Below are 12,835 nucleotides of genomic sequence, written 5' to 3' on the forward strand. Positions count from 1 at the left end.
CAACTTTCGTGTATATCAGAATCTCAGAGAGCCAGAAAAGAACACTGACCTGGGCTCATTAAATTAGGATGGGGCATGGACTTTTGTATTTTTATCAAGATCCCCAGGTGTTTTTGATATCAACCAAAGTTTGAGAACCACTGGTTTGGTGTTTGGAGAAAAGTGAAAGTGAGGCAGTCCTCTCCAGCTGAGGGCCAATCTAACCCTGAATAGAGAACTCAGCCTGTCTAGACACCAATAATAGCTTCAGAAGCCAGTGCTGTTATCTCACTAAGTTCTCAACCTAATACTTTACTGAGGTTTGTGCACAAGATTTTTGTCTAGAGTTGAAATTGAACATCAGTAGAATATTTTTACAGAACAAGATACTATAAAAAACTGGGTTTATTCTGCAGAGTTCACCAAAGGAACATTTTAAGTCATCTGGACACATCGTACTAGGTTAAATTAAAACTGTTAAAAGATGTGCCTCCAGAATTTGCATTTTAAGAACTACAGGGCAACATACAGGGCAGACAATCCATACTTCTTTTCATATTACTGGTTCACTACTCTTCTATGCAATAAAAATTAAATGGCATTTTTTTTTACAACAAAGCATTAAGCTAAATTGAGAAGACCAGATTCAACAACAAGAGCATGTTTTATAACTAGAAAGCAACTATTTGTCAGATATTTTTTCTTTAAAAACTCAGTCTTCATGTGCTTTGTGTCCTAAGCTATGGGTAATATTCAGTATAACCTAAGAGGGAACAGTTCCATTCCAAAGAAAAACTTCATCTCATCAAAACATTATTTGCATATTCATAAGATTTCACCTTCAGGCAGAGACATGAGCTCTTTTTCTTGCAAGCTATTACATCAATAGAAATATACAAATAAGCATCAAGAAAAATGCGAATAAGGATATTAAATGAAAAAATGTTCACTCACCAGTGCACAGTTTAATATTAGGTAAAGAGTATGCTTGCTTGATTACAAGTAAATTTTAAAGGTAAATAATTGCACTCATTGTTCATATAAATATTAGTTGCCATTATTACTAATAATTGCTAATACTGATGAGTGTACTTCTAAGAAATGGTTTGAATTTGCTAGAAAATATGCTGACATGACTTTCTTGGAAAAATATCTAAATTTTACTTGAGGGGCTATTTTTTAAATCAAAATGACACACCAAGGCATGGATGAAAGCACTTTGCTTTTTCAAAAATCTCTCCAAACTCAATTGTAATCCAGAAATGAGTATTTTCCCATGAAAATACAAAATATCAAATGGTTGAGCATCTCTTGCCAGAAACTGGATTATGCTATTCATTTTACCAGTAGGCTAATGATCACTCTTATGAGTTACTATATTTCCTCAAATTTTTGCTCTGAGGGTAACTTTGAAATCACTATCAGGCAAACATAAATGCTTTCGTTTTTTTAAGAAACTTAAAACTCTTCCTCTTAATCTCATTTTCAGCATATTTGGATGTGTCTAAACTGTGTCTTTAGTTTGTCCATATCAGATCATTTCAGTCTTTCCTCCAAGTTAAAAGGGATCTTATTTATTTCATTTAATACTAATCCTAGAAAGCAAGAAATACACGAAAACCACAGATCCTTAATGGCTTTGATTTATTAATCACTGACAAATACTTCTGTTTGACCATCGCTGAAGCACTAACTGTAACAGTGTTGCATAAGCAAAGCATTTTGAACAGCAGTGGGACACAAATCCTATTAGTGAGGGAGACCCTTCCTAAATAACTTTTTATCAATACTTAGAATTATTAATTTACTGATTAGAAACAAAAGATGTCCCCCATAGTTAAACAAAAAAGTTGACTTCCTTAAACATAATCATGCTATTCCAGTTTAACAACTCTAAAAAGTAGTCTGAGGTGAGGTGATCACAGTTTCCATGAACTAAGCCTGCCTAAAGTTTTAGCTGGCTTAAGAAACCAAAGACAGCCTGCTGCAGTTTGCAAAAATGCTGATTTATGAGGCTCAGGTCATTATTTATTGGTGTCTAGACTTAGAACTTCTTTAACCTTACACTTTAACCTCGGGGGCCCCAAACCAGTTTCAGGGTCAGCAAAGTCCTTTGGTTGTATTTTCGTGAGAATTGAGGATCAGTAGGTGGAGAAGCCATGCTCTAGCCTTGGAATACATTAGAGAGTGGGCTGAGAGCACTTCTGCACAGCTTTTGAAGGTGGTTGCCTTCAGGTTGTTAGCTCACTCCCCAGCCTCAGAGCACATCTTATGACTTTATTCTTTATATGGTTTTCTTCTGAAGCAGTGGAGTGGTTTTAAAATTCCATTTCTGACCCACAAGACCCTCAGTGATCCTGTTCTTGCACCCCACATAAGCTACTTTCCTTCATTCATGCACTGCAGGTACAAGTCTATTGTTCACATCTATTAACTAGACATATTGAAAAGGCCTTTACATCTTCTTCAGTGCAAATCTAGAACACTTTTCTCAATTTTAAGTTCTAATAATCATGCTAAGACTTTGATACATGCAGGTCACAAGTGAGAAAATAGACTACATTTAACTTAATTAAATCCTTCTTGTCATTCTGAAACACCGATTCTTAAGGAATTGAAATGTACCTGAACTGTAAATATTTTTTAAATAAGTCACTCAAATATATGTGAAGAAGAAAATATCCAAACCTCTCATATGTATTTCAAAAGAAATTAAATCCTCTAATGAGAGTTATTGTTGAAACTGAATTAGTGTTTAGTAGTTAAACCAAGTCATAATACACTGCAGGTCTTTCCTGAATGTCCTACATTTCTCAGCAAGAATCCACTTTTTGCTCAACAACTTTATTCTTAATTCACAAAAGAAAAATAGTTTCACCACTAATAAGTAAATTAAAAGTTAGTGTTAGAGGAATAGTAATCATTTTATAAATGAAATAGAGAGAGTAATTTTCATACTTGGATGTCAAAAGAGAAATCCCAAGTCTGCCATTTGCTTGCCTAAAATGCATGACATGACTTTATGAATATTCATATATGACCTTATTACAATACTAGAAACTGGGTTTATTACCCACTAGATTTGAAAAAACAACAACTTGTTTGGGATCACATAAGAGGGTTTTTGGTGTTTTGGTGCCCAAAGAAGAATGACTTATTGAAGAAAGAAGATGATTTCTGAAAAAAAATTTAAATGTATGTTTACGTTTGTGTGTGTGTGTATGTGTGTGTGTGTATGAATGCACATATGTAATTATCTGTTACAAAAAAAATTCTGCTGACATTGATTACTATCCTCACATGCAGATGTGGCTGAAAAGACTATTTCATAACAAATAACATATGTAGAAGTATAGATGAATGAAGTTTGGTTTGGGGCTACAGGTCTGTTGTAGATCCCGCTGTGGTCTTGCCCTCCTAGACCCTGTCTAGACACTAAGAACAGCGAGTCTTGATCACCAACACTAACATCCATGCATCATCTCTAGGGTGGACAGACTGTCAGAGATCCAGATATATTCTTCATTGTAATTAATCTGCTGTATAGACAAACTGAGCTAATTAGTTTGGTCAAAAGTTTTGGTCCAAACTGTTCTTAGAATGTTCTCTGACATTATACATGATGAAGCTATTTGTAATTTGTAAATTAAAGAACTAGATGACTAAATCAGTTAATTTTGCCAGGAATAAAAGAATTTCAGAGCATTAGTCACTGAAAATATATTCCTAGGCTTCCTGGGAGACAGTAGAGCAGGGAAGAATGTATGGGATTTGATTTGACTAATCTAACATGTTTAGCCATTACCTGCCATGTTCCAACTTAAGCAAATACGCAAACCAATGAAAAACCTTTATGCTGTGAAGGAAGAAGGAAGAGCTGAACCAGAAAATGATGAGATATCTGAAAAGTTCTTTGGAAACACATCTTCTACTTAGGACCCTTTATTGATGTACTGTGTTTAATTTCTGAAATTGTCTAATTCCAAACGGGAAACAAAATATATGGGTATGTTTTACACAATTTTACTCTCTAATCTTTAAAGATGTTATTTAATTGTTTTTTTTAAATAATAATGTAATAAGCATCTGCAAAAGCACCACACAAGACAAAAGTCAGGACCATGGCGGAAACCTGTAACTAACCTTGTGGTTCGTATCAACTGGAAAGAGCCATCATTCAGCATCCTATTTCATAATTCCAGTGCTTTTCTTTTTATGTAGTCTTTGGGAATTTATAAACAGTAGTTGAAGAATTGTGTTTTTAACTTTATATAAAGAGCATCATGCTATATGTACTCCCCTCTATTTTTCACACCAAATTGTGTTAGGCAATGAGCTCTCTTGCGCCTTTTTGTGAAGTTAAGTGGTGTAAGGAATGTTCAAAATATCGTTGCGTCTTGGGACTTCGGTTGTACTACCATGGTTCCTTCAGGTGCCATGATCTTTTCCAGCACAGTCAACAATTGTGAGTAAATACACATATGACAGCACACACAGTCACAAACATAGACAATTAGGGAAGAAATTTGCACATGGGTTGCAGCTTGCCTAGTCGGTTTACAGATTTTTGATTGGAGCAGTTGATCTCGATGTCTATCAATAACAATGCCTGATAGGAACATTCAAGAGGATGACAAAACTACGCAGTTACCTTTAATATGATTATATATCATTTAGAATGCTTTATATTGCAAGCACTGAAAATCCAATTGAAACTAGCTTAAACAATAAAGAGGATTTACTGGCTCAACAGATTGTTAAGTAGTACAGTATAAACTTCAGGACAAATTTGATTCAATGACTTAAAGACATCAAAATAAAATTGATTTATTTTGTTTTTTCTTGTTTTGTTGGTCTCTCTTCTCTGCCTTGTACATCATCATCTTCATTCTAAAATTGGTTTCTCTTGTCCTGGTAAAACGACTGTAGAGAGGTCTAGCCTAGGCAATGAAGCAAGACTGTGTCTCTAGAAAATTAAATTAAATTAAAATAAAGGGAAAAAAAGAAAGAGAGGACTAGCTTTTGAAAGATACCACAGAAAATGGAGGAATCTGCTTTCCTAGAAGCCCCAGAAAAGTTAATCTCATGCTGCACTAGTTTGAATTAGTAAAAAGTCTCTATAATACTTGACTTCATCCAATATGCTCTTCAAAATGTTGTTATTAATTACTTATTATCCCTAAATAGCTTCACTGATTTACGTAACTCTGGAATTTGTTGTCTCTAAAAAGTGTACCCAATGATGTATCAATATTGGTCCATTGGTAGTAATAAGGGTACTACACCAATGCAAGATGTTAATAAGAGGAAAACAGTTTGGGGGTGGGGAGAGAATGGGGGAAGGAGTGTAATTCATTTACAATCTTTCTGTAAACTTCGTATAGCTCTAAAAATAGTCTATTTTTTCTTCTTTTTCTTTCTTTCTTTTTTTTTTTAAATAAAGCAATCCTCTGGCCAGCTACCTTCTTTTTCTGCACACAATGACATTCCAGAATTGTCTTTCCACTGTGTCCTTTGACATTGTTACCAGAAAAGGGGGTATTGATCCAGACCCCAAGAGAGGGTTCTTGGATCTCACACAGAAAGGAATTCAAGGAGTCCCAGAGTTTAGCGGGAAGAGATAGTTTATTGAGAGCTAGTCTGTTACAGAGGAGGGCATCTTTAGAAAGCAAGGGGAGGAATGCACTGCCTTTGTTTTAAGTTGTTCTTAAATAAAAAAGAAAAATGTAAAGACTAAACTAAGCTGTGCCTACGTGCGGGTGGGCTGACAGCATGACAAAATTTATTATTCTTTTGATTTAAAGAAAACTATATCCTTGACATTTTAGTGTGTAAGGACATCAAAGCATAACTATAATTATCTTGAAAGCATATATTGTCATGGGTATTGGAACATCTGGACTTTCTGTTGTAGGAGCTTGTCCTTGCAAGCATTACTAAGCTGCTTCCTTAGCTATAAACATCTTAGGACCATGGGTTGTAACTGGCAAGGAATGTGCCTTGCTAGTTTTAAGATGGGGTTTTACTTAAAATGGCATTACTTCAGCTTTCCTAAGCTCCTGCTTCCCTAACAACATGCATCTCCAAATTTATTCCTAGATGATTCCTCCACCCATCTTTGGACAGAAACATGAATATCATGACACTTCCTAGGCAGCAACATCAAATATCTTCCCAAGATATGCCAATACAGGGAGAAATATGTTATTCCTTCAATCCCGCCATCAATAATATCCAAATTTACTTTTAAGTGAAACTGGACAAATATACAATCTAATAAGGAATGTGTTCAAGTTTTATCACCTCTTACATCTTCTGAATATAATGATTGGTCAAAAATTAAAGACTTTTGGAAAAAATGAAGAATATATTCAAAATGTTTATAAATAATTCTTTGATTGTTATTTTTCCTTTGTTTTCTCTTTGCATACTCAAAAGAATGTGACATTTATATTTATTTTTAGTTGTACTTTTTGATTAAGTAACAGAATATCAATATCCTGGGGTATAAATAGCTCTAGCTGAGAGCAAACAAAGGCTTCTGGGTGCTGTGTAGTACAGAGCCAACACAGTTATCATAAATTTCACTTCTAACAAAAGACATCAGGGTTAACAAAATTGTTTAATTTGCTTAGGCAGGATGAACCTTGTGCCTCTGCAAATTATTTCATGAGCTTTATGTTGAATAATGCTCTGGAGAGATACTTTTTTCTCCATTTATACCTGAGTAGGAGTTAGCGTCTAGTTTATTTCAAGTACATAATATATGTGAAAAAGCGCTTGCAAATTAGAGGAATTATTGTAACACAAGTCTGCCTTAAGACATACAGGCTCTCAAGTTAAACAGGAATTACATTCTTTAGCTAACAGATTTATGGAATGTAATGAAATTTTGCTACCGGGTAGTAAGAATAGACTGTAGTCTTTTTCAATGGAGAATCAGATAAAGTAAGTTGGAGACAGTGTCGAGAAAGAACGATGGAGTCGGTGTTAGAAGCTCCATATGACCTTGAGCTGCTTGACTTCTCTGAACTTTAGTTTCTTTATCTGTAAGGTAGTAATTCTAGGACCTATTATTATTAGGATCAAATTATATAACAGATATGAATGTTTTATGCCTTTCAAAGAGCTAACTATATTAATTTACCATGTTATTATAAAAGAGGTAAGGGGACTATCCTAAGGCACATGAAATAGGGTGAGAGGAATATTCTGTGATATACAGGGTAAGCTGTATTAATGAAGAAAGTCTTTGCTAAAAGTCTCTATAAACCCAGGTAAGTGTTCTGAGAACTAAGGGAAAGTGTGTAAAGCAGAGCTTCTCAACCACAGTACCCATGAGAAGCACCCAAATCTGGCAAAAAAAACAAAAACAAAAACAAAAACAAACTCCAGGATCTCACCTAGCATGTGTATTTAAAATAACAAATGAAGTGAACAAATGATTTTGAGGGACACACTCATTTAAGAATTACTGGTCTAGTCCAGGAATAAGCAAATTTTTTCTGAAAGAAGCAGCTGGTAAATATCTTCTCTTCTGCAGGCCACATAAGGTGCCTGTCTTACCTTCTTTGTTGTTTTTTTAAAAAGCCCTTAAAAATGCAATGAACATTCTTAGCTCCCCAGCTGTGCAAAAACAAGCCACAGTGGAATCTGACTTTAGATAATGAAAGGGCTCACATCATGGTTTTTAATTTAGTGCATAATACATACACAATATATTACAACTATGTGGATGCTTCTCTTTTTCATTTTTGTGAAATATTTGAATATAGAGTCTCGACTTACTCATTTTTATATTCCTGAAACCTAGCACATTTCCTGGCACATCACAGTTACTCAATAACTATTGGATAGATGGATGAAAGAGAGAAAGTCTATTAAGAAAGTTTAATCTTAGCAGCTATAACATTTGCAAAATCTATTCTATGGTAAGAGAGATGACGGTTTCCCATTTAATTTCATTATTGTAAACAGTTAAAAAAAAAAAAACCCTACTGGTTTAATATTAATACTTGTTGACATTAACTATGTTAAACAGATATTGACAAAAATCTATTTTACTTGTTGTTTTGAAAAAACATAGTCTTGATTTTGTGGTACTTTAAGGAAGATGGAAGCTCATATCTTGGATGCAATATTTAGAAAAATTTCTCTAAAAACTGTGTCTGAGGATGAGAATGGCGGTATTGAGAAAACTATCAAATTGTATGTAAAGAAGAAATTTGTCAGGGAGATATTTGATCTCTACCAGTTATGTACTTAAAGCTCCGGATTAGTGCTGAGTATACTTTGTTAATTCTTTAAATGTGACTGGTTATAAGAATGCGTTCCCTAATTTAAAGCTATTGATAGTAACAATATGAACATGATTGTGAAGTATGACATCACAGTGCAGTCATAGTCCTCTAATTGGCTTAAAATATCTCTGCTTCATGTGGTCTCGCTTCTTGGCCTTTTGGATATCAAGATCTGATATCTCGTCACAGATCAAACTGAGTGCCCAATTTCTTGATCTGATTACTGCTTTCACTGCTTTCTCAACTGAAGTAAGCCTCTTCAGTAGTTTTATGGCTCACTTTTTGCCTAGGTTTCCCTTTACGACAGCTTAACTCCATCTCACAGGACAACACTGAGCTGGGTGTTTGACTACCACTCCTTGATTCAAGTGAACGTTTCTTTCTAAATTGCTGCATTAGCCTGCTAACAGTCTCCTACTTCTGAGATCAACTGCACCAATTCCTCATGTTTCTCGATTTTGCCCTGTTTATCCTACCTCATGGATATTTGTCCTATCCCGTGGCTGTTTATCTTATCCCTGATTTGCTTAATAGCATTTTAGATATTGACAATATGGAACTTTCCCTATCTCTGAGCTATTGGGAAATAGCTACAACAGATAATTAATACTCCCTCACCCCCTGAGCATACTTTTGTGTTCCAGGACAAGGCTTACTGCAAAGAAACAGCCTAACATGCTCATCATCACTGGCCATCAGAGAAATGCAAATCAAAACCACAATGAGGGATCTAGAACTAGAAATACCATTTGACCCAGCCATCTCATTACTGGGTATATACTCAAAGGATTATAAACCATGCTGCTATAAAGACACATGCACACGTATGTTTACTGCGGCACTATTCACAATAGCAAAGACTTGGAACCAACCCAAATGTCCATCAATGATAGACTGGATTAAGAAAATGTGGCACATATACACCATGGAATACTATGCAGCCATAAAAGAGGATGAGTTCATGTCCTTTGTAGGGACATGGATGAAGCTGGAAACCAGCATTCTCAGCAAACTATCACAAAGACAAAAAACCAAACACCGCATGTTCTCACTCATAGGTGGGAATTGAACAATGAGAACACTTGGACACAGGAAGGAGAACATCACACACCATGGCCTGTTGTGGGGTGGGGGGAGCGGGGAGGGATAGCATTAGGAGATATACCTAATGTAAATGACGAGTTAATGGGTGCAGCACACCAACATGGCACATGTATACATATGTAACAAACCTGCACGTTGTGCACATGTACCCTAGATCTTGAAGTATAAAAAAAAAACAACTCACTGAGGTCCTTCTTGTTTACCTATGACAAGACCTGCCACAGACCCTCCAATTCTCATTTTTTGCCTCATAATAATTACCTAAGCTGTCTACATTGACCAATCTGGACAAAATACTGAACTTGACCAAAATGTCAGGCTTCTCTCCCACCCCCAGACTCCTGAACTTTGCCCCATTTTTGAGTATTGGAACACAGAACAGTCCCTCCTGAGCAGCCTTTCCAAATAATCAGCAGATATAAGAAAAGACATTTCCCAATCAACTGTCTGATTATGCCATCTGCTCATCCCACTCCCCCATACCTGATTCCTTCTAGCCTTTTTCTACCTCCCTGTAAAAGAAAAATTCCTTTCTGCATGACCTTTTAAGTGTTTGCAGATCTTACAGTCAAAGCACTCTCCCTATTGCAATAGTCCCCTTTCCCATATTGCAGTAACTCTTTTGAATAAAATCTCTTCTTATCTAAGCAGATTTGTGTTTCTTTCACAATATCATTACTCCAGCAAGTCTTGGGTTAGATAACTCTTCTAGGAGTATCTATTGTGTTAGATACTCCTCTGAGGGATTTCATAATGTCATGTGATTATCCCAATCAGAGGACTGAGAGGGCTGATCACATTGGGGAACAGGGTTGTGTTCCTGCCTGAATTCCTCATTAGAATGTGAACTTCTGAGGGCAGGCTCTGGGCTCTCTTTACCTCATAACCCTGATCCCTCATAGAGTTCTGAGACAATTGAGAGTCTAATTAAGCGTAACTATTTAATTTTTTAATTAAATTAACAGCCAACCTTTTCCCCTGTGAAGATGGACAACTGGCCTGAGAAACCGTTTCTGACTTCTGTGAGTAAATGGACTAGGGGTGAGGAAGGGGACATCACATGGGGATTATTTCTTTCCTTCTGCATAGGAATGACATTTGAGCTCAGAAGGGGCAATTTTGATTAGACAAAGGTCTGGCAGCAAGCACTGCCACCCTTCACTGTCCCTTATCAAACTATGTAGGAAAGCAATTTTGATTATTGTTGTAGAGGCCATCAGTTCTAGAAAAATATCCCAGAAGAAAATGGGATTTTTTATTCCTTCTGGCTCAAAATAGTGGCTTATACACTTCTGGAGATGGAAGGAATACCAGCTTCAATTTATCAAACACATAAAATGTTAACTGTGTCATTTTATTGAACCTTTATGACATACATCACCAAAATATGATTTATACTACATCAGGAATGCTGCTTCCACACTCTCTACTCCAGCCAAGGGATCCAGTCTCACCTCAAGGACTCCAGCTGAAAGCCTCAGTGTAGATAATACAGGAGACTGGTTTCTATGTTCAGAAATAGTTTCTGACCTGAGTCAAAATGTCTTTAGAATAGTAACTTTTTTTTTCCCCCTCAGGAGTGTTCTAATCTTATTATTCAGATTCTTGCCTAAATTCTTGACTCACTGTTAATCTCCTTATCTAGTTAGATCTCCAACTTTCTTATACTCAAACCTTTTGCCTAGGAACTATCTCTGCCCAATCTAATTTGGTGTTTTGTGGCATCTTGGTCTATCTCACTTCTCTGTCTGGGCCCTTGGACACAACCCATCAATGTCTAATCCACCCAAGCACCTCTAATCCATAGCTACTCTTGAGCCTGATGATGGTTTGCATCCAGCTCATACTGACATCCCATTGGCTGCTCTGCTTCTCCCTGGGTACATGCCCCACCATGCTCACTACGACTCTTTGTTGGCTACTTGTCTTACACTTTTGCATGCTGCTGTCCACAGTTCTAGGAGTATACCATGTAGTTCAGAAATAAAGCATCTGAAAAACTCCAACATATTTTCATTAGTTTTAATGAAAGTAATACATTTATATAATTTAAAAGTCAATGGAGAGTACAGTCAGGTAAAGGTGGGTGTGGGTGTAGGAGACAGTAACTTTACAGTGCAGAAATCTGTCAAACACTACCACAGACAGATTATCAAGTCCAGTATTAACAGTGATAAGCCATGTTGACAGTATGTACCCTTGATATAATATAATGAAAATGACACTTTACCTCTAAGGTCTTCCTCTCAGAAACCTATAACCCCAACATAATCATGAGAAAAACATCAGACAAACTCCAATAGAGAGCCATCTTACAAAATACCTGACGAGTATTTCTTACAACAATAATGTTAAGATTATTAAAAACAAAAATGTCTGGGCAGCTGTCCCAGCCACGAGGAGCCTAAAGAGACAAGACAAATAAATATAATGTGGTGTCTTGGATAGGATTCTATAACACAAAAGGAACATTGGGTAAAAACTTAAAATTTCAGCCAGCTGCAATGGCTCACGCCTGTAATTCCAGCATTTTGGGATGCCAAAGCAGGCGGATTACTTGAGGTCAGGAGTTTAAGATTAGCCAGGTCAACATGGCAAAACCCCATCTCTACTAAAAATACAAAAATTAGCCAGAGGTGGTGGCATGTCCTGTAAGTCCAGCTACTCGGGAGGCTGAGACATGAGAATCACTTGAACCTAGGAGGTGGAGGCTGCAGTGAGCTGAGATTGAGCCACTGCACTCCAGCCTAGGTGATGGAGTGAGACTCTGTCAAAAAAAAAAAATAATAACCTTTAAAAATTTGAATAAAGTATGGACTCTGGTTGATAATAACTTACTAATGTTTGTTCATTAATTGTAAGGAATGTATCATTCCTGAAGTAAGATGTCAATAGTAAGGGAAATTGTTACGGGCTATATGGAAACTTTGTATTATCTTCTCAAGTTTCCTGTGCATTTAAACTGTTCTAAAAAATAGTATTTTTTAAGAAAGAAAAACGGTATAAATAAATTAGATGACTGGGAAAAAATCAGTCTAACTATAATACTTAAAATGAAAAGCAGCAGGTCCATGATTACCATAAGTCCTTTGTCCTAGTGGCAACTATTTTCAATTCATTGAATTGTTTCTTATGGCTTTAATGTATATTTCTAAATAATATGCTTTTGTGGCAGTTTTTTTCATTTATTCATACTAGACATTATCCATTGACTTCCTGTGACGCCAGATGAGGACTTAGCTCTCTTCCATCATGTCCCTTCTGCTCATTGCCCATTACATTTTCACAACTTTTGGTTAATCCACATTCAGTGTTCAATTTACTGTAATTATGTAATCTTATGTACTGTTAAGCTACATTGTGTTCTGATTACTTTTCCTTTATGAACACCATTTGCTTTTACTGAAATTAATAACTGCTTCTTTTCAACATTTGTTTGGTTCTCTATGTAC

The 12,835-nt window shown here is 36.0% G+C and overlaps 1 long non-coding RNA gene across 2 annotated transcripts in view; it reads right to left on the minus strand.

Annotated features, from left to right (window-relative positions):
* The window catches only part of LOC104006383 (uncharacterized), a 167,941-nt gene that overhangs the window by 64,889 nt on the left and 90,217 nt on the right, over positions 1-12,835 (minus strand). The window lies entirely within an intron of this gene.

Source organism: Pan troglodytes, chromosome 4 (genome assembly GCF_028858775.2).
Source record: "Pan troglodytes isolate AG18354 chromosome 4, NHGRI_mPanTro3-v2.0_pri, whole genome shotgun sequence".
Lineage (NCBI taxonomy): Eukaryota > Metazoa > Chordata > Mammalia > Primates > Hominidae > Pan > Pan troglodytes.